Source organism: Mustelus asterias, chromosome 15 (assembly GCF_964213995.1).
Source record: "Mustelus asterias chromosome 15, sMusAst1.hap1.1, whole genome shotgun sequence".
NCBI lineage: Eukaryota > Metazoa > Chordata > Chondrichthyes > Carcharhiniformes > Triakidae > Mustelus > Mustelus asterias.
Window position 1 is genome coordinate 10,374,754 of NC_135815.1, and position 24,116 is coordinate 10,398,869.

The following is a 24,116-nucleotide window of genomic DNA, read 5'->3' on the forward strand; positions in this document are numbered from 1 at the left end:
TATGATTTGTTCTCACTGGGGAACGACAGGGGTTGAGGGGGCGACCTGATAGAAGTCTACAAGATTATGAGGGGCATGGACAGAGTGCATAGTCAGAAGCTTTTTCCCAGGGTGGAAGAGTCAATTACTAGGGGGCACAGGTTTAAGGTGCGAGGGGCAAGGTTTAAAGGAGATGTATGAGGCAGGTCTTTTACACAGAGGATGGTGGGTGCCTGGAACTCGCTGTCGGGGGAGGTAGTGGAAGCAGATATGATAGTGACTTTTAAGGGGCGTCTGGACAAATACATGAATAGGATGGGAATAGAGGGATATGGTCCCTGGAAGGGTCGGGGGTTTTGGTTCAGTCGGGCAGCATGGCCGGTGCAGGCTTGGAGGGCCGAAGGGCCTGTTCCTGTGCTGTAATTTTCTTTGTTCTTTTTTTGTTTTATTTCTACTTGTCAGAAAAAAATTCTACACAAGGAGTGCACTGAGGATTATAAACCTGGTGGACACTAGGCGCATAATTATTCATTGTGAGGAGTCCTACCTTAATCAAAAGTGTGAATGAAGGAAAGTTACACATTGAACTTACTGACTTAAAACAAATGCTGGAGAGAATGGAACTCTCTGAAGTTAAATGGGTGGATGCAAATCATCGGGTTGTTTTATAAAAGAAATGCACACACAAAGAAATTGTTAGAGGTGCTGGAGGAAGGGGGATCTCACATTGTAATTCTTTTGTACAGATTTAATTTGTTTTGAAATTTTGGTAGTTCACATAAACTAATTTTTATTTAAAAAGGTAGGAGGGACTCTACTGATTGTATACTCATTGTGTTTAATTGTAGGCAGATGGTGGGCATTGACTTGGGATTCAATGGAACCTCTATAAATAGACTCAGGCTGAAACTGTTTAAAGTTTATTTATCAGTGTGACACGTAGGCTTACATTAACACTGCAATGAAGTTACTGTGAAAATCCCCTAGTCGCCACACTCGGCACCTGTTCGGGTACACTGAGGGAGAATTTTAGCGTGGCCAATCCAGCGAACCAGCATTTCTTTCAGAGCAGTAAGAAGTCTCACAACACAAGGTTAAAGTCCAACAGGTTTATTTGGAATCGCGAGCTTTCGGAGCGCTGCGCTCACCTAGTGAAGGAGCAGCACTCCGAAAGCTCGTGATTCCAAATAAACCTGTTGGACTTTAACACTGGTGCTGTGAGACTTCTTACTGTGCCCACCCCAGTATAACACCGGCATCTCCACGTCATGTCTTTCGCACTGTGGGAGGAAACCGGAGCACCCGGAGGAAATTCACGCAGACACAGGGAGAATGTGCAGACTCCACACAAACAGTGACCCAAGCCAGGAATCGAACCCAGGTCCCTGGTGCTGTGAGGCAGCAGTACCAACCACTGTGCTACCGTGCCGCCCCCTACACCTGTGGTTGTAGGATTAGGAAGTGTATGTTTGTATTGTGCAACTCTGTAAATAAATGCTTGTAAAAGTGTGTAAAGATTCTATCCTTCACCAGCGTGCCCTCTGAAGTATAAGAGATGGGTAAAGAGCGGCGGAATGGCACTAATTAGATCGCTCTTTCAAAGAGCCAGGACAGGAGTGATAGCTGAATAGCCTCTTTCTGTACTGTATTATTCTACAATTCCAGACGCTCATTGAACTATTGATTCCCATCGTCTAATTCCTAGAATTGCACATCATGAGTTCTGAGAACAATAGCTTCCCATCCAGGGTAATGAGGTCTCTATGGAATTTAATCTAGCCATGATGAATAAGTAGTGGGTGTGATTCACATGTGCGATTGAACACAGTGAGTTTGTGCTTGGAATTTCCCCCACCCTTCGAAATGCCAGGGTTAGATTGGTTTCAGTTCTAAGAAATAAGTCTTGGCAGTTTTATTACACCCTTTGCTGCCTTTCAGGTACTGCTTACCGAATGGTTATGGTCACACAAACGTTTCGTAATAATGATGAGTTCATGGGAAATTGTGAAATTAGATCCAATGAATGCCTGGGATTGCTTAGCTGATACCAGGTCAGCATGATGTAACCGTATCCATTCAGTAAGGAATCTCCCTCCGCTAGCCAGGCTGGCCTACACCTGACTACAAAAGGTGAACTATAATGACTTCTTGAGTGTGCACTTCAAAAGGTATTAAGTGTCACCTACATTGCATCTTCTAGAAAGACTCATCGCCTTCTCGGGTCAACACATTTTTCTTTATTCTTTCATGGAATGTGGGCTTCGCTGGCCGGGCCAGCGTTTGCTGCCCATCCCTAATTGCCCTCAGACTGTGTGACTTGCTAGGCTGTTCAGAGGACAGTTAAGAGTGAATCAACCACTGTGCGTTTGGAGCCATGTATAGGCTAGGCTGGGTACGGATGGCAGATTTCCTTCCCTGAATGGGCATTAATTAGTGAGCCAGATGAGTTTTGACGACAATTGATGATGGTTTTATGATCACCGTTATTGGAGTATGGCATTCAATTCAATTCAATATCGACTGAACTTAAATTGCACCATCTGCCACAGTGAACCCATGTCCCCAGAGCACTAGCCTGGGCCTCTGGATTACTACTTCAATGATGTTAAAATGATGCCACCGTTACTCTTTAGTGCAGCTTTGGCAGCACTTCCGGCAGCCCCAGGAAGGATATGTAAAGAATATGAGATGCAGAGTAATGATATAGCCCCATAAGGGCTGACACCATTTTGGCTGAATGTTCTGGTTGGGGTTTGGAACCCAAAGTTGGGATCCAATCCAGGTCTAGATTCATCATCTGACATAATGATTGTAGGATTGGCCAATCAATGGCCAGGGGATGCACATGCCATCCAATTAAGGATAATGGGAGATCACCTGACACTGGAGGACCAATAGGACATTGTCCAGCACCAAAAGAGCTGTCGCCTGCCATTGCGGGCATGGGAGAGGAAGATGGAGCACATTTAAAATTTATAAATGGCCATATCTGCGAGACCTCCTTTGTGCTGAGGAAGTAGATAATTAAAGAGAACTGGGACAGAAGACCATCATGAAGAAAAGTGTCCAGGTAGCGGTCATCTGGCCTGATTGTCTACCCCTCTACCGCAGCTAAATTCGTGGCCTGTTGTCCTTGGAGAAAGAGCATAAGGTGTACACTGGCACCATTGAAGCCTTCCATGCCCAGTGGGCACTGCAGGGACTGGGGTGTTTCATTGACCCGTTAATCACGTATTAGTTTGATGTTTTTGCCAATTGTTTTTGTTTGATGCAATGTCCCTTTCAGGAGCTGATTTCCTGATTCGTCCTTTAGTTTGTTTCGTTTCATTGTTTCCACCTAAAATAGTGTGAAGAGGAGTGACTGGGAGGTGGTCTTCTGGTCCCCGCCCCCCCCCCCCGACAGCACACCCCCGCCGCGGGTTTCCGGGCAGTGTGGAGTGGATTCAATGGGAAATCACACTGACAGCTGCGGGACCAGAAAACCCCACTGGGGATGAATGTTGTGCCACCTCCCGCCACAAGAAACAGCAGGGAGGCCAGAGAATCACACCAGCAGTGTCCTCACCAATACTCACCAATTAAGCCAGTGCGGACCTGACTTTCCTGAACACAGCATCTCTTTAGGAGCCTCGAGCAAGCAAGTAATGGGAGGGACGGGCTTCTCAACATGGGGTGAGGCTCACCCTCCTGTCAGCTTAATCCCACCCATATTCCCAGTGATCGGGTCGTGACTTTACCAAGAGCTCATTATTGAGGCTCAACTCTTCGCATCCAGTTTCCTTCCAGCTCACACAAACATGTTCTCTGCATTAACCTCCGTGGATGCCATTTGTTCGCCTTTCTTTCTGTAATAAGTCAGCAGAGGCAGGAGTCCCTTCACCAAAACCCCTTTATTTACAATTCCAACAGCTGTACACAGAGTGCTCGCAGTCAGCAGTCTACCTTCGGGAGTGCCAGAGGAACTGACATTCCCGGTTAAATACAAGGAAAAGACTCCCTGATTGGCCCATCAGTTGACTCCTTAACCAAGTATCCTTGGATATTCCAATAGGCCAACTTCAATGGCCTGATTGAAGTCATTACACTTTCATCGAGAGCTGATATCTTCCCTCAGCCTCTATTCACAGCTCATTGGGGATGAAATTCTGCCATGATACTGGCAGCACATTGGTTAATAAACATGAACTACATTAACCAAGTCTTTATGCCTGATTAGAGTAAAGGAGCAAACAGGAAATTGTATGCGAACATTTTCAAACATGAATACATACATACATGCAGAAGGAGGCCATTCAGCCCATCGAGTCTGCACCGACCACAATCCCAGCCAGGCCCTATCCACATAACCCCATGTATTAACCCTAGCTAATCCCCCTGACAGTAAGGGTCAATTTAACATGGCCAATCCACCTAACCCGCACATCTTTGGACTGTGGGAGGAAACCGGAGCACCCGGAGGAAACCCACGCAGACACGGGGAGAATGCGCAAGCTCCACACAGACAGAGACCCGAGCTGGGAATCGAACCCAGGTCCCTGGCGCTGTGAGGCAGCAGTGTTAACCACTGCGCCACTGTGCCGCCCAGTTACCATTCACATTACAAGTAGCACCCAGTGGATTTTTCATCTCACTGTCGTGTTTATGACATCTTTTTGAGCCCCTTCCAAACCTGCTGACTTTCTCGAATGCCAGTGTATTGTCCTTCAGAGGACACGGCTCTATACTGGCACTTCATGGAGTACAAACATGTCACAGATTCTACCCCCAAAATTGAATTTGCCTTTGTGTGTTCTGCTTTGGATTGTGGAATTGCTTTCAATGTTTGGTCAGTTGCATGCAGACCAGATTGGTGATTTATCTTATTTAATGGCCTTCCCTTACCTTCCATTTTCCTAGATTTCTTGCATTTTTCCTTATCCTTCATAATAATGAGTATTACAATAACACAACAAATAGGCTGAGACTCCAGTGTGGTACTGAAAGATTGCAGCGTTGTCAAAGCAGGAAAATTCCCCCTTGTGTCCTGACCAGCATTTATCCAACAGCCAGCATTGCTAACTCAGAGTTTGTGATCTTTACCTGTTTGTGGGATCTTGCTGTGCACAAATTGGCAGCCACGTTTCCTACATTACAGCAGTGAACAAGAATACAAAAGTACTTTGATGGTTGTAAAGGACTTTGGAACATCCTTGGCCCACCATCAACATTGGGGTTGGGTTACAGTTGAGAAGAAACTGAATTGTACCAGCAATGTGGCTACAAGAACAGAGTAAGAGTTTTAACAACACCAGGTTAAAGTCCAACAGGTTTATTTGGTAGCAAATGCCATTTGCTACCAAATAAACCTGTTGGACTTTAACCTGGTGTTGTTAAAACTCTTAGTGTGTTTACCCCAGTCCAACGCCGGCATCTTCACATCATGGCTACAAGAACAGGTCAGAGGCCGGTAAGTGTGAGACATCAAACTCACCTCCTGACTCCTCAAAGCCTGTCCGCCATCTACAAGGCATGAGTCAGGAGTGTGATGGAATGCTCTCCACTTGCCTGGATGAGTGCAGCTCCAACAATACTCAAGAAGCTCTACACCTTCCTAGACAAAGTAGTCCACTTGATTGACACTCCATTCACAAACATTCAGTCCCGCCACCAACAAATAGTAGCAGCAGTGTGCATCATCTACAAGATGCACTACAGGAACTCACTAATACTCCTTGGACAACACCTTCCAAACCTGTGAGTGATACCATCTAGAAGGACAAGGGCAGCAGACATGTGTGAACACTTCTATCTCCAAGTTCCCCTCCAAGTCACTCACCAGCCTGACTTGGAAATATATTGTTGTTCCTTCACCGTCGCTGGGTCACCATCCTGGAATTCCCTCCCTAACAGCACAGTGGGTGTACTAACACAAACAGCGACTGCAGCGGTTCAAGAAGGCAGCTCACCACCACCTTCTGAAGGGCAATTAGGTGTGGGTGATAAATGCCGGTCTAGCCAGTGACGCCCACGTCACATGAATGAGAAAAGGAGAAACTATACACGTCTAAGTCTTATATTCTTTCAGTAATTCAACCCAGAGATGTAAATTAATGAGAGTCGTGACTAATGTAGATGTGAAGAAATTATTTACGTGATCTTGTAACGAGGGGAGAGAATTAACACATCTCAAATGAGAAAGGAGACTGGAAATATTTTCTTCCCCAGAGATTAATACATGTGTGGCTGGCAGCCAGTGCAATTATTTTACTGAATCCCTGAGAAGCCTATAAATTATGAAATGGAATGGATAAAAGTAAATGTAGCACACTGTCAGGGCGGCACGGTAGCACAGTGGCTAACACTGCTGCCTCACAGCACCAGGGAAGCACGTTCAGTTCTCGGCTTGGGTCACTGTCTGTGCGGAGTCTGTACGTTCTCCCCGTGTCTGCGTGGGTTTCCTCCGGGTGCTCCGGTTCCCTCCCACAGTCTGAAAGACGTGCCGGTTAGGTGCATTGGCCATGCTAAATTCTCCCTCAGTGTAACCCGAACAGATGCCGGAGTGTGGCGACTAGGGGATTTTCACAGTAACTTCATTGCAATGTTAATGTAAGCCTACTTGTGACACTAATAAATAAACTTAAACTTATCAAATTGAACAAATACTGTTGACTGAGGAAGCACAGGTTTAACCCGCCGAAGGAGTAATTCAAGACCCTTCTCAGGAAGTTACTCTTCACACAAAAAAGGTGAATGGACCCCCAGGCTGTGAAGTTGAAACAAATATCTTGGATATCACAATAAGAAAATTTGGATGCTAAAACAAGGAAGGCTTAGGTATTTGGGAACGGACGAACAAATCAAATATCAAATTTGTGCGAAGTTCCTTTAAAGAGGAGGTAAAGTATCAATTAAAAGATTAAAGTTTATTTATCAGTGTCACAACTAGGCTTACATTAACACTGCAATGAAGTTATTGTGAAAATCCCCTAGTCGCCACACTCTGGTGCCTGTTCGGATACACTGAGGAAGAATTTAGCACGGCCAATGTACCTAACCAGCAAATCTTTTGGACTGTGGGAGGAAACCAGAGCACCCAGAGGAAACCCATGCAGAGATGGGGAGAACGTGCAAACTCCACAGTCACCCAAGCTGGGAATGGAACCCGGGTTCCTGGCGCTGTGAGGCAGCAGTGCTAACCACTGTGCCACCATGCCAATCCACCCCCCCCCCCCCCCCCCCTCCGCCACGTCCCCCAGTTCTCCCCATATCTGTGTAGATTTCCTCCGGGTGCTCCGGTTTCCTCCCACAGTCTGGAAGACATGCTGGTTAGGTGCATTGGCCATGCTAAATTCTCCCTCAGTGTAACCCGAACAGGCGCCGGAGTGTGGTGACTAGGGGATTTTCACAGTAACTTCATTGCAGTGTTAATGCAAGCCTACTTGTGACACTAATAAATAAACTTTAAACATTGGATCAGCTTCCCATTAGAAACCTCAGTCCATTTTCGTTACGAAGCATTTACAGAAAGAGGCCTTTCAAATGCTTATCCTCCACACAAACTTCTGTCCGCTGCCCTTCATCTAACCTCAGCTGCACAACAACCTTTTTATTCATTTCTCCCTGCAGTGCTCATCTAGCTTCCCCTGAAATGGATTTACACCATCCACCTCAACTACTCCTTCGGGCTGGCGGGTTCCACATCCTCACCATTCTTTCTGCGGTTTCTCCAGAACTCCCTCTTGGATTTATTTGTGACTATCTTACATTTATGGCTCCTAGTTTTTGGATCCTCCACAAGTGGAAACATCATCAATCTCATCAAACTCTTTTGATAACCTTAAAAGACCTCACTCCACAACCTTCTCTTGTCTGGAGAAAAGCCCCCAGCTTTTTCAGTCTTTCCAATGCACTTAATGAAAGAATTATCATCCCAGCTGAATATCGCCTCCATTCTGCCTTGTTACAAATGAACCCTTGTGTGGCCAGCTTTAATCAGCAAACTATGGGATCATTTATTTCCTGTGTCTGTGACAGACCTGTAAAATGCAGTGGTATGTTATGGTCTAAAAGGACATATAATGATGAATAGTCTACTCATATTAATAATTATCTCTATCCAGTATATATATACCCCCACCCCCTACACTTAATCACAAATTCCAAGATTTCTGGTTTGCCTTCCTACTGTGCTGTGTGCCATTCACAGCAACCTATTGTAATTGTCAATATATAAACCATTAGCTAACAAACGGGCAGGTAGTTTAAACAATCTTCATCTTGAATGTCAATATCATATGGCAGTAGCACATTTCGAAGCCCAACCCCCTTTTGTTTGTACAGTGCTCTGGTTTAGCCTTTGGACCCCATAACCCTAGCCTATAAAGAGAAATAGCAAAATGATGCTGGAGTCACCTGGTAATTCACCCTCATATGTCCACAGGTCAACCTGTATTAAATAGGATTATTCTTCTTCATTTGTCAACGAATATTTATTGTCTGTGGCTGGTTGGATTCAGAACAGAATCCAGTGTTCAAATTGCTGCTCCCTCTACTGTGGACAGGCAAGATGCCAACATAAATTCAGAAACTCCAGTTGAAGGGGAAGGCAAACATTCTCCAAGTAGACATTAAGAGAGGTGACCAAATATGGATTTTCAATGCAGAGTTTTTGCTCAAGTTGCCGGAGCAGGGTTTGAACCCATAGCTACCCACCGGGTCACGGCTGACACCTCAACATTGGACTACAGTCGGATATTCCATCATAACACTGGGTCTTGGATAAGTTAGCACACTAGAGTCTGGAAGGGAAATGTCCCAGAACAGTACTGGGATTGAAATGTCAGATGTTCTGGAACAGAACCAGGATCAGGGTGAGAGATATTCCAGAACATTACTGGGATCCGGCTGAGAGATGTTCCAGAACAGAATTGGGAATTGGGGTGAGCTCTAGAACGTTGCTGGTATCATAGAACATAGAACATAGAACATTACAGCGCAGAACAGGCCCTTCGGCCCACGATGTTGCACCGACCAGTTAAAAAAAAAACTGTGACCCTCCAACCTAAACCAATTTCTTTTCGTCCATGAACCTATCTACGGATCTCTTAAACGCCCCCAAACTAGGCGCATTTACTACTGATGCTGGCAGGGCATTCCAATCCCTCACCACCCTCTGGGTAAAGAACCTACCCCTGACATCGGTTCTATAACTACCCCCCCTCAATTTAAAGCCATGCCCCCTCGTGCTGGATTTCTCCATCAGAGGAAAAAGGCTATCACTATCCACCCTATCTAAACCTCTAATCATCTTATATGTTTCAATAAGATCCCCTCTTAGCCGCCGCCTTTCCAGCGAAAACAATCCCAAATCCCTCAGCCTCTCCTCATAGGATCTCCCCTCCATACCAGGCAACATCCTGGTAAACCTCCTCTGCACCCTCTCCAAAGCCTCCACATCCTTCCTGTAATGTGGGGACCAGAACTGCACACAGTACTCCAAGTGCGGCCGCACCAGAGTTGTGTACAGTTGCAACATAACGCTACGACTCCTAAATTCAATCCCCCTACCAATAAACGCCAAGACACCATATGCCTTCTTAACAACCTTATCTACTTGATTCCCAACTTTCAGGGATCTATGCACACATACACCTAGATCCCTCTGCTCCTCCACACTATTCAAAGTCCTCCCGTTAGCCCTATACTCAACACATCTGTTATTCCTACCAAAGTGAATTACCTCACACTTCTCCGCATTAAACTCCATCCGCCACCTCTCGGCCCAACTTTGCAACCTGTCTAAGTCTTCCTGCAAACTACGACACCCTTCCTCACTGTCTACCACACCACCGACTTTGGTGTCATCAGCAAATTTGCTAATCCACCCAACTATACCCTCATCCAGATCATTAATAAATATTACAAACAGCAGTGGCCCCAAAACAGATCCCTGAGGTACACCACTTGTAACCGCACTCCATGATGAATATTTACTATCAACCACCACCCTCTGTTTCCTATCCGCTAGCCAATTCCTGATCCAATTTCCTAGATCACCCCCAATCCCATACATCTGCATTTTCTGCAGAAGCCTACCATGGTGAACCTTATCAAACGCCTTACTAAAATCTATATATACCACGTCCACTGCCTTGCCCCCATCCACCTCCTTGGTCACTTTCTCAAAAAACTCAATAAGGTTAGTAAGGCACGACCTACCTGCCACAAAACCATGCTGACTATCACCTATCAATTCATTACTCTCCAAATAACTATAAATCCTATCCCTTATAATTTTTTCCAACATCTTGCCGACAACAGAAGTGAGACTCACCGGTCTATAATTCCCGGGGAAGTCTCTGTTCCCCTTCTTAAACAATGGGACAACATTCGCTAACCTCCAATCTTCTGGTACTATACCAGAGGCCAACGACGACCTGAAGATCAGAGCCAGAGGCTCTGCAATCACTTCTCTTGCCTCCCAGAGAATCCTTGGATAAATCCCATCCGGACCAGGGGATTTATCTATTTTATCTATCAGTGAGACATGTTCCAGAAAAGAGATGGGATCAGGGTGAGAGATTTTCTACACGGAACAGGGATAGCGGTGAGAGATGTTCCAAAACAGAACTAGGATCAGGGTGAGATATGTTCCAGAACAGTACTGGGATTGAAATGTCAGATGTTCTGGAACGGAATCAGGATCAGGGTGAGAAATATTCCAGAACATTACTGGGATCCGGCTGAGAGATGTTCCAGAACAGAATTGGGAATTGGGGTGAGCTCTAGAACATTGCTGGGATCAGTGCGACATGTTCCAGAAAAGAAATGGGATCAGGGTGAGAAATTTTCTACATGGAACAGGGATAGCGGTGAGAGATGTTCCAAAACAGAACTAGGATCGGGGTGAGAGATGTTCCAGAACAGAACTGGGATTAGGATGCCAGATGTTCCAGAACAGAACATGGGTTGGAAGGAGAGATGGTCCAGAACACAACTGGCATGGTGGTGAGAGACGTTCCAGAACAGAACTGGCATAGTGATAAGAAATGTTTCAGAACAGAACTGGGATCAGGATGAGAGATGTTCCAGAAAAGAGCTGGGATTAGGGTGAGAGATTTTCAACGCGGAACTGGGATAGCAGTGAGAGATGTTCCAAAACAGAACTAGGATCGGGGTGAGAGATGTTCCTGAACAGAACTGGCATAGTGGTAAGAGATGTTTCAGAACAGAACTGGGATTAGGATGAGAGATGCTCCAGAACTGAAGTGAGATCAGGATGAGAGATGATCCAGAACAGAACAGGGATCAGGGTGAGAGGTGTTCCAGGACAGTGCTGGGATCTGGAGGAGAAATAATGCTGTGATTTTTTTGATTGAATTCTCTGAATGATGTTTTAAAGCTCAGTTCCACTTATGATATCAACCTTTATTCTGTTGACTGATATGAGGACTTTATTGTTTTTTAAAACCGTTTTTTATTAATAGAGTGGCAGCTGGATATGAAATCACCCTCATTTATTGCCTATTCTTAGCAAAGCTGATAAGGAACATTCTCTTTAAACTGCTGCAGCGAAGACGATGCTATCATAATCGTAGCAGGCAGACAATTCATTAATATTGACCTGATATATAGAAATGCATTTATATAGCACCTTTCCTGACAGTGGACTATCACAAGATGGAATATTAAGTTATATGTGAAAAATGACCAGCTTTACTTTCTATTTGATAGGCACCTTGATGTTAATGTTTGATAATTTGAGACTTAAAAATGAAGCACAGCGTGATTTAAAAGAATGAAAAATCAAGTTCAGAATTAACATAATCAGATTTTAAGTTACAGAGCAAAGTTACATGATATGTAACTGTTGTGATCGCAGAGTGAAACCTGACTGATTGATTTGAAAATTTTTTTAGAAGCCATGGGGAAAAGTTACTGAACAAAGTCACAGGAGTGTGCTGATGAACTTTTAATACAAAGAATAAAATATTTATTAAACAACAACGGTGAACTATATTACACCAAACAAAAAGTTTAGAAAGACCTCAATACAAGCACAAGGAGATACACTCAAATTCTCGTTATTCCTTTACATCAACAATATCTTAACAGACACATATACCAGTGAAGAGTTACCACTAGCTTGACACAAAGGCTTAAGACAAGCACACTTGTGAACAGTTTTCTTCCTAGTAAGTTCCTGAGCATTCACTTGATGCTTCTTACCTGCCCAACCATTCCCCTGGGGCTCCGACCCCAAGGAACACAACAAAGTTGAAGTCATTCCTAGGTCTTATGAATTACTATGGGAAATTCATACTGAACTTGACGACTCTGGTACCCAAATTTGCGCGGCAATGTCAAGTTAAAAGAAGCCCAGAAAAGGAGCCATGATTGTCAGTGACCAGAGAGAAACTTCAGACTTCAGGGAGATATGATCCATGTGGAACTCTGGCCTCTAAAAACCCAGGAGCCAGTCATCTGAAAGATGAAGATTCTGGCTTGGACATAGAGGCAGAGGAGGTGGACATCCAGTCAAAGGTCTCCACCGAGAATGAGCCCCCTGTAGTGACTCTTTGATGCTCTTCACATCAGAGGCATTCACCTATAGTGTGTGTATACCACGGTAGTGGTTTTACTTTGCATTCTGTAATAAATTATGTTCTTTTCTGGTTCCTGAGTTATTATGTTACACTTACAATTACAGCTTATATTTACAGAATCATAGAATCCTACAATGCAGAAGGAGGCCATTCGGCCCATCAAGTCTGCACCGACCACAATCCTACCCGGGCACTATCCCCATAACCCCATGCATTTACTCTAGCTAGCCCCACGACACTAAGTGGCAATTTAGCATGGCCAATCCACTTAACCCGCACATCTTTAGAATGTGGGAGGAAACCGGAGCACCCAATGGAAACCCACGCAGACACGGGGAGAATCTGCAAATTCCACACAGACGGTGACCCAAGCCGGGATTCAAACCCTGCACTCTCTCCTTTCTGCACTCTCTCCTTTCCTACTCCCCTATATACTCTATAAATGGTAAATTTTCTCTGCATAGCATGCAAGAAACAATGCTTTTCACAGTATCCCAATACATGTGACAATAATAAATCAAATCGAATCAAATCAAAACAGTTGATGTTTGCCTAGATGTGCATCCCTGAGAACAGTCCACGGAGCACAGGGAACTGCTCTGGGGAAACCTTAACAAAAACCACCACATCTTTTTTCAGTGAATGAAAGCAAAATACTGCAGATGCTGGACTATAAACAGAAAATGCTGGTAAGACTCAGCAGATCTGGCTGCATCAGTTGAGAAAGAAACAGAGTTAATGTTTTGAGGAGGGCACGGTGGCACAGTGGTTAGCACTGCTGCTCATAGTGCCAGGGACCTGAGTTCAATTCCTGGCTCTGGTCACTGTCTGTATGTTCTCCCCGTGTCTGCGTGGGTTTACTGCGGGTGCTCTGGTTTCCTCCCACGGTCTGAAAAGTGTGCTGGTTAAAAATGTATTTATTATTAGTCACAAGTACGCTTACATTAACATTGTAATGAAGTTACAGTGAAAATCCCCCAGTTGCCGCACTCCGGCGCCTGTTCAGGTACACTGAGGGAGAATTTAGCAATGCCAATGCACCCTAACCAGCACATCTTTCGACTGTGGGTGGAAACCCATGCAAAACACAGGGAGAATGTGCAAATTCCACACAGACAGTGACCCAAGTCGGGAATCAAACCCGGGTTCCTGCCTCTGTGAGGCAGCAGTGCTAACCACTGTGCCACCGTGCCGCCTTGCTAAATTCTCCCTCAGTGTACCCGAACAGGCGCTGGAGTGTGGCGACTAGGGGATTTTCACAGTACCTTCACTGCAGTGTTAATGTAAGCCCACTTGTGACTAATAAACTTTACTTTAGTCCGTATGACTCTTCTTCTAGATATGCTTCGTAAAGGCACGTACCAGAAGGAGGTGAACAACACTTTCTTCTCTATTTCAGCCACCTCAAGGGTGACACAGATGGGGGAGGGAATAGCCTTGATGTGTCACATAGACTGTCCCTCATTTCTTATGGGATCTCCGCGGCCGGTCCCAGATCCCCAATTATCTACTGTGCCATCACCGTACCCTTGGTGAAATCACTCCTGATGTGATTTTTATTGATTTATCGGACATGGGCATCGCCGGCTAGGCCAGCATTTATTGCCCATCCCTAGTTGCCCTTGAGAAGGTAGTGGTGAACTTGAACCACTGCAGTCCCTGAGGGAGGGAGTTCCAGGATTTTGACTCAGCGACAGTGAAGGAACGGCGATATATTTCCAAGTCAGGAATGTGAGTGACTTGGAGGGGAACCTCCAGGTGGTGGTGTTCCCAGGTATCTGCTGCCCTTGTCCTTCTAGATGGTAGTGGTCATGGGTTTGGAAGGTGCTGTCGAAGGAGTCTTAGTGAATTGCTGCAGTGCATCTTGTAGATGGCAGACACTGCTGTTGGTTGGTATTTGATTTTCATGGAAAAATGGAGTTGCGGAATGCAGTACCCAGATCCAGTAATAATATAAATGGAATTTACTGATTCATGAACTAATTAGGATATCAACATGCAACTGATGGAACATGGGATAATGATAACTCCTGTTATTTTAGCATTGCTCCCTTGCCAACCCCTTGCAGTTTAAATGCTCCCCAAATCGCTCTTTGTTTGGTGAATACAGTTTCTGTGGGATGTACTGGAGATTAGGGGGAATGCCGAAAGTGTTATTATAGCATGACTCAAGCTAACAAATCAGTGTGCAATCTGGAATATCCAGTTACATCTACACACTGGACTGACTGCACCTCACTGTTCCAGTAATCATCTTCATCTCCGCTTCCTGTGTCCTGCCTGTACTTCTTATGCGTTTTATGTTTTTAAATAATCCAACTGAAGTCTCCCGTGATTAACCATTGGAATAACGTTCCCTCTAAGTGATGCTTCTAGCAGTGGCAGTTGTCACCCTGCCCCTGCTTTCTTGACACCAAAGACATGCGGAACATGACATTTTTCCCTTATTTCAGGAATATCTGTCTGAAAGGATGGCCGGGGGGGGGGGGGTGGGGGGTGCAGTGGGAGACGGGGGAGGGGTGCGCGATGGGGAGGGGAATGAGTGCAATCAACCTGGGTGGGCAGAATCGTAACATCACCTCTAAGCACAAATCATCTTCGAGAATCACTGTCTTAATAGCACAAACATACAGGCATTACAAGCGGAACATGAAAAGCTGAGGTCAAGGGCTAAAGGGCATTTAGCAGCTTTATGTTTCCAGCGTTACTCAGAGGAGTACTTATTGAAGCAGTTTTTACATTACATTCTTGTGCGGCACTTAAACACACGCAGCTTGAGCAGACAAAGTTATTTCCTTAAAGGTTCACTGGCTGAAATTTTATTTGAAAATTAAATCAGAGGAACCAATTTTGTCATGGTCATGCTACATTCAAGACAACGCCAGGTACCTGTTTCAGAGGTGATTTAAGCTGTTGGGTTGGAGCTTTGTAAAACAAGTGTTTGTTGAAGGCTTTGGATTTGGGTTGCTACTGGGCTTTGTCCTGAAGGTAAAGCCGCTTAAACCCTGGGGAACGCACCATTTGGTCGGAGTCTTCTGAAGTTACGGTGAATGATTGGGAGAAATTTGATGCCATTCTTAGAAAAAAACATTATATAAAGGCAATGCCCCCTTATCGACCTCAGAGTGTCTCAAAGCACTTACAACATGGTGGCACAGTGGTTAGCACTTTTGCCTCACAGCACTAGGGACCTGTATTCGTTTCCTGGCTTGGGTCGCTGTCTGTGCGGACACTGCACATTCTCCCCGTGTCTGCGTGGGTTTCCCCCGGGTGCTCCGGTTTCCTCCCACAGTCCGAAAGACGTGCTGATTAGGTGTATTGTCCATGCTAAATTCTCCCTCAGTGTACCCGAACAGGCGCCGGAGTGTGGTGACGAGGGGATTTTCACAGTAACTTCATTGCAGTGTTAATGTAAGCATACTTGTGATTAAGAAATAAACTTTAACCTTATGGCTAATGAAATTTTAGTCACTGTTAAAATGAAAGAACTGTCATCGCCAACTTAGATCCAACAAATTTCCTGCGTGCATTAATGTTGAAGAAAGACCAGTTAATCTGTTTCATTAGTGATGTTGTTTGAGGGATAAATATTGACCAGGGCACTGGGGAAGGCTCCCCTCCTCTTCTTTGGAATGGTGCATGGGAAATTGTACAACAGCAAAGAGGGCAGATGGGAGCTCAGTTTAACATCTCATCTAGATTATGTACTCAAACACAGAGAGTGAGACTTGAACCCACAACATAACACCAAGTCGTGGGTGACAAGTGCTGACAGGTACTGAAGCATGAACTCTCCCTGACCAGGTCAGGAGGTTTTCCCTCGCAGTCTGTTGCTTCCTAACTTTATTCTGTCTGTCTCGATTTTTAAAAGCCCCTGTTTCTGAGTGCAAGAGTTCAAAAGAGTTTCGTCAACAGCAAATTGCTCTTTTGCTGAACGATCGGACAATGAAAAATAAATCGCCAATTGTTTAGTCTCTTAGAAAGAACACTGATGGAATCGCAAGTCTTGTTCCAAACCTTCTCGGCAGTGTTTGCTTGGAAAGCATTTTAAAATTGTTTATGTGGTGATTTTGAATCTGAGTGATGGTCTCCATTAGGTGAAATTGGATCAGTCCTGTAAGACATCCCTCCCAATCTTCATTTCCATTGACATGCTGTGGGCTGTCAGCAGCAGCAGAACTGGAAAGAACCACAATCTGTAACCTCGTGGCCCGGCATATCCCCAACTCTACCATCACCACCAAGCTCGGGGAGCAACCCTGGTTCAATGAAGAGTGCAGGAGGGTATGACTAAGAGCAACACCAGGCACACCTAAAAATGAGGTGTCAACCTGGTGAAGCTGCAACACAGAGTGTGACAAGACTGCAAAAGCAGCATATAATGGACAGAGCTAAGCAATCTCAAAGCCAAAGGATCAGATCTCAGCTCTGCTGTCCTGCCACATTCAGTCACCAATGGTGGTGGATAATTGAACATCTCACTGGAGGAGGAGACTCCACATTTATCCCCATTCTTAGTGATCGGGGAGCCAAGGACATCAGTGCAAAAGTCAAGGCTGAAACGTTTGCAACAATCTTCAGCCAGAAGTGCCGAGTGGACTATCCATTTTAATCACTTCCTGAAGTCCTCTGCATCACTGATGCCAGTCTTCAGCCAATTCGATTCATTCCACGTGGTATCCAAAAATGGCTGAAGGCATTGAATATTGCAATGTCTATGGGCCCTGACAATATTCATAGAAACCATAGAAACCCTACAGTGCAGAAGGAGGCCATTCGGCCCATCGAGTCTGCACCGACCACAATCCCACTCAGGCCCTACCCCCACATATTTACCCGCTAATCTACACATCCCAGGACTCTAAGGGGCAATTTTTAACCTGCACATCTTTGGACTGTGGGAGGAAACCGGAGCACCCGGAGGAAACCCACGCAGACACGAGGAGAATGTGCAAACTCCACACAGACAGTGACCCGAGCCGGGAATCGAACCCAGGTCCTTGGAGCTGTGAAGCAGCAGTGCTAACCACTGTGCTACCGTGCCGCCCTATTCTGGCAATAATACTGAAGATGTGCTCCAGAACTTGCCGCGCCCCTAACCAAGTTATTCCAGTGCAGCTACAGCACTGGCGTCTACCCAGCAATGTGCAAAATTGCCCAGGTATGTCCTGTACATAACAAATAGGACAAACCCAACCCGGCCAGTTACCGCCCCATCGGTCTGCTCTCGATCATCGGTAAAGTGATGGAAAGGGTCACAGACAGTGCTAGCAATTACTCAGGAATAACCATCTCAGTGAGGCTCAGTTTGGGTTCTTTCAGAACCACTCCACTTCTGACCTCATTACAGCCTTGGTCCAAACGTGGACAAAAGAGCTGAACTCAAGAGGGGAGGTGAAAGTGCCTTTGACATCAAGGCAACAATTCACCAAATGTGGCATCAAAAATCCCCCTCCCACGGCATGTTTTGTGGCAGCGGAGGTGGCCCACCATGGACTGGCAGTGAGATCTTCCGGTCCCACGATTGTCAACAGGAGTCACCATCGGCGGGTCTGGAAGAACCGGCTGGCAGAATCAGCTGGAAAATTCCACCCTCACTTTGTTTCTCTCTCCAGAGATGCTGCCTGAACTGCTGGGTTTTTCAGCACTTCCTGGTTTTGGAGGCACCAGCTTTCGCTACACTTCCTAGCAAGGGTATTGAGCTGTTAAAATTGATGATATCCTAGCCATAATCTTTAGATAATCCTCAGAAAGGTGAATAGTGCCAGTGGATTAGATAAAGTATTTCAAATAACATTTAAATAGATTGGTGCCTGGAGTTTCTGCTTCGGGGTGTAATCAGTAAAATGCACCCAGTGTAGGATTTGATTTGATTTATTATTGTCACATGTATTAGTATACAGTGAAAAGTATTGTTTCTTGCACACTATACAGACAAAGCATACCATTCATAGAGAAGGAAAGGCAGGGTACAGAATGTAGTGTTACAGTCATAGTTAGGGTGCAGAGACAGATCAACTTAATGCAAGGTAGGTCCATTCAAAAGTCTGATGGCAGCAGGGAAGAAGCTGTTCTTGAGTCGGTCGGTACGTGACCTCAGACTTTTGTATCTTTTTCCTGATGGAAGAAGGTGGAAGAGAGAATGTCCGGGGTACGTGGGGTCCTTAATTATGCTGACTGCTTTGCCGAGGCAGCAGGAAGTGTAGACAGAGTCAATGGATGGGAGGCTGGTTTGCGTGACGGATTGACTTTGCTGAGGTGGATTTACATTTAAACTTTCTGCCCAAATTGAACAGCATAGACCCAAATGTAACATGTCAGCGCAATCAAACAATTACTGACTGGAACCTCAGACTGACTGAATTTAAATTTGTTTAGAATACTTATAGGATAAGTAAACAGATCTGAGCATGACTTCAGCTGGTCATTGCAACCATGGATTAATGTGTCCATTAGATCCTGTATGACAAGATTTTGGGCATAGAATTATAGAATCCCTACAGTGCAGAAGGAGGCCATTCAGCCCATCGGGTCTGCACTGACCATAATCCCACCCAGGCCCCATTCCCGTAACCCCTCATATTTACCCTGCTAATCCCCCTGACACTAGGGTTAATTTAGCATGGCCAATTAACCTAACCTGCACATCTTTGGACTGATTTGATAAACACCCCATATCAGGCGTAATTGGTTCTGGGGAGAGGCAATGGTCTAGTGGTATTTTCGCTGGACTATTAATCCAGAACCTCAGATAATGTTCTGGGGACCAGGGTTCGAATCCCACACAGCAGATGGTGGAATTTGAATTCAGTAAAAGATATCTGGAATTAAGAATCTACTGATGACCGTGAAACCATTGCCAATTGTCAGAAAAACCCATCTGGTTCACTAATGTCCTTTAGGGAAGGAAATCTGCTGTCCTTATCCGGTCTGGCCCACATGTGACTCCAGAGCCACAGCAATGTGGGTGACTCCCAACTGCCCTCCAAGGGCAACTAGGGATGGGCAGTAAATGCTGGCCAGCCACGGACACCCATGTCCCACGAAGGAATGGTGAAAATTGGTCAGCTTTCTGGGCATTGGGCGGATGTGCCAAGCCCTAACCTTTTATTTAAAATAATGCACAATTGACTGTAGGATTTCGCTGGGATAAGTAAGCAGGAATTGTCCCCACAGGTAAGAGATTGGGTCAACAGAGGCCACAGATTAATCGCTCCTCCGTTGTCGTGAGCTATGACGAGACAACCTTCAGATTGTTAACGCTGGGGAAGGGAAAGACTCAGGGGAACTGTTATCTGAGTATTTAAAGTTCTTAAGAGAATCACTCAATTGAACGCTGATAGTACACCTGAGGCTACCACAAAGCCTAGGGCTAGATCCCACAGGCTCAATCTTGGAAGAGTGACAGTTTGGATAAAATTATTTTGTGTAGATGTTAGTAGAGGTGTAGAGTAGACTGTCCAGGAAGGTAACAGAGGCAGATAATGTGGAAGTAGCTAAATATCTGAGGGTGTGATTGGTGAGAGGGATTAGTTCTTGGAATTGGCCTTAGGGACTGTCGTCTTTTCTGGCTCTGGTCCTTCCAATGTCCTAAACTCTCACAAGCTTCCCTCAAACTTCAATTAAAATCTCAAAAAATGTGGAAGAAAATATCTTTAACGTTGCTCTAGATATATCCTATTCCATTTACAATTACTCTGTAAACCATTCCAATGGGCATTTAATATTAAAGTGTCCACTCTTTCTAACACCAGAGGGTAGAGCTCTGATAAGATTCCAAATGATAATCTTTTGAGCTTCTCACATCTCCTGTGTGGCTCGGCATAAACTAGGGAAGCGATGGCATAGTGGCATTGTCACTGGACTAGTAATCCATAGACCCAAGGTAATGTCTCTGGGTTCTAATCCCACCAGTGCAGATGGTGAAATTTGAAGGCATTTAAAATCTGGAATTAAATGTCTACTGATGCATTGTCGGAAAAACCCATCTGGTTCACTGATGTCCTTTAGGGAAGGAAATCTGCCATTCTGACCTGGGCTGGTCTATACGTGACTCCTGACCCCCAGCAATGTGGTTGACTCTAAAATGCAGTCGAGGACAATTAGGGATGGGCAATAAATGCTGGCTTGGCCTCATCTCATGAATGAATAAAAACATCTATCATCTTCAAATATTCTCTGAAAAGTTTTCATCTGCTATTTTTTGTTCTCAGTAACTGATAGGTTTACTGTCCAGAATAAGGTGCAAAAAATTACATATTTCACAATTATTTATTTATCCAGTTAATCAAAAGTGAGGAAACATTCCATTTCTCTCCTGTCTTCCACTCCTGAAATGCCAGGATGTTAAGGCCTCTGATAGCTCACCACATGGTCATGTTATTTACCATGGCAATGTGCTATAGTTCACTCAGGGAGCTCGAGTCGCTGTGGCAATGTACACTCTGACATGCACGTTATGACCTGGAGCTTTGGATAGCGATGGTAGAGTCGCCAATGATTTTCCATCCTATGGCTGAGCAGGAATCTCTCCCGCTCTAACCACCCGCTGTAGGCAGGTGTTGGGAACATTTACAGCTTGATACCCAACTTGTTTGGTCACGTTATGAACATGCGTTCCTTCGCCATCAAGTCCTACGGTGGGACCCCAAACCCGGAGCTTCTGGCAGTGAGGCGCCCCACTGCACCTCAAAACCAACCCTAGGTTTTGCTATGGACTACAGAACAATGCTGACTTCACCTCATCTGACCAGATACAAATAAGGAAGGCGGATAGCGGAGAGAAGAAGAATTTTTTTATTCATTCATGAGACATGGTCATCGCTGGCTGGCCAGCATTTATTACCCATCGCTAGTTACCCTTGGAGGGCAGTTGAGAGTCAACCACATTGCTGTGGCTTTGGAGTCACATATAGGCCAGACCAGGTAAGGATGGCAAATTTCCTTCCCTGAAGGACATTAGTGAACCAGATGGGTTTTTCTGACAATCAACAATGGTTTCATGGTCATCAATAGATTCTTAACTCCAGAATTGCTGAGTGATTTCCCCTAACTCTATGCCGCAGAGAACTTAAGAAATTGCAGTGTTCCTAATCCACCTGGAATCAGTTAGGAGATAAAGAAACTTGCATTCATTCAGCCGTGATTCTGTAAGGAGCATTCTTCCCTCTGAGTACCAAAGCTGAGTCCCAAAGTTCAAGCCACATTCCAGCACCAAAGTCTCCACTGACACTCCAGTACCGTGATGTGGAGATGCCAGCGTTGGACTGGGGTGAACACAGTAAGAGTTTTAACAACACCAGGTTAAAGTCCAACAGGTTTATTTGGTAGCAAATGCCATTAGCTTTCAGAGCGCTGCTCCTTCATCAGATGGAGTGGAAATCTGCTCTCAAACAGGGCACAGAGACACAAAAAATAATCCAGTACCGTGCCAGGGGAGTGCTGCACCATTGGAGGTCTGTTGGACGAGATGTTTAACTGAGGTCTCATCTGCCTGATTGGGTGGATGTAAAAGATCCCATGGCAGAATTTGAAAGTTAGCCCTGGTGTCCTGGCCGATATTTATCCATCAATCAACATCGCAGAAAGAAACAGATGAGTTGACTCTTTGCAGTTTGTGGGACGGTCCAAGATTTTTAAACCTGTATTGACAAACCATTGATCCCAAGGGTTTTGGATCTGTGGAATTCGTTGTCTCAGAGAGACATGGATGCTCTGTTGTTGTTCAAGACCAATGCAGATAGACTTTTGGATGCGAGAGAAATGAAAGGCGGCACGGTGGCACAGTGGGTGGCACAGTGGCACAATGGTTAGCACTGCTGCCTCACAGCACCAGGGACCTGGTTTCGATTCACGGCTTGGGTCACTGTCTGTGCAGAGTTTGCACATTCTCCCCATGTCTGCGTGGGTTTCCTCCGGATGCTCCTATTCCCTCCCATAGTCGAAGGATGTGCTGGTTAGGTGGATTGGCCATGCTAAATTGACAAAAGGTAATCTGGACTCGAAACGTCAGTTCTTTTCCCTCCTTACAGATGCTGCCAGTCCTGCTGAGATTTTCCAGCATTTTCTCTTTTGGATGCTAAATCGCCCCTTAGTGTCAGGGGAACTAGCTAGTGTAAATGCATGGGGTTATGAAGATAGGGCCTGGGTGGAATTGTGGTCAGTGCAGACTTGATGGTCCGAATGGCCTCCTTCTGCACTGTAGGATTCTATGATTCTATAAGGGATATGTGGATAGTTCAAGAAGGTGAAGTTGAGGTAGATACTTAATAAACAAGGGGTGAAATGTTAGGCAGGGTTGTCGGGTTGAGGTTCCAATCAGATCAGCCACAATCTTATTGAATGGTGGAACAGGCTCGAGGGGCCAAGTGTCCTCCTTCCTTTTCTTATGTTCTGAAGTTCTTATTAGGAAGCTGAGGCCATAATGGTCCTCACCCAAATTTCACTTCCTCCCCCAGCTCCCCCATCCCTGAACTTTGATCAGGAATGGGAATGCTGGACTTTTCCGTCCTCACTCCCAATTTCTTGCGTACGGACTAACAGCCTCTGCCACCCCAGATCAAATCAATAAAGTTACAAGGGATGGAACTGAAGCAAAGCTGCACTAAATCAACAATAAAACGATGGGAAGGCAACACTTAGAGACCCGGGTGAACCGCATGCAACCAGCGAGAGACTGAGTGAGGAGGAGCAGACCAGCAAGAGGACTTCCGCCTGTTATAAACAGTCTTCAGAAAACATCAAACAGCAGTTTACAGACCTGAGATGCAGAGAGACTGTTTACAAAGGACGGCAACTTGGAGTCATAACAGTTTGAAAAGGTTTGCCATGCACATGGGTCATAAGAGTTGACTTCAAACAACACATCACCATGTTTCAAGCTAAACATTAGTAAATACATCGCAGAAACCCAATTTCATTCTAAAGTCCCGCTCCGTCAGTCCCTGAATACATGTGCGTGTCGTCAATATTTACACGGGCCTGAGAATCAGTGAGCTTGGGTCAAAAACAGGCAAAGACCTGCATTTATATAGCGCCTTTGACTACCACTGGCTATCTCAAAGCTCTTTATAGCCAATGAAGTAATTTTTGGAAGTGCAGTCACTGTCATAATGTAGGAAATGCAGAAGTCAATATATGCAGAGTAAGCTCTCGCAAACTGCCATCTGATAATGACCAGAGGACAGAGTGACGTAGTTGATTTCAAAAGTAGGGAGGTTATGTTCAGGTGTATAGGACATTGGTGTGACCACATCTGGAGTACTGTGTACAATATTAGTCTCTGACTCAAGAACAGCTTCTTCCCTGCTGCCATCAGACTTTTGAATGGACCTCCCTCGTATTAAGTTGATCTTTCTCTACACCCCAGCTATGACTATAACACTACATTCTGCACTCTCCCCTTTCCTTCTCTATGAACGGTATGTCTTGTCTGTATAGCACGCAAGAAACAATACTTTTCGCTGTATACTAATACATGTGACAATGATAAATCAAATCAAATTAAACTCCTTATTTAAGGAAGGATGTAAATGTATTAGAAGCAGTTTAGAG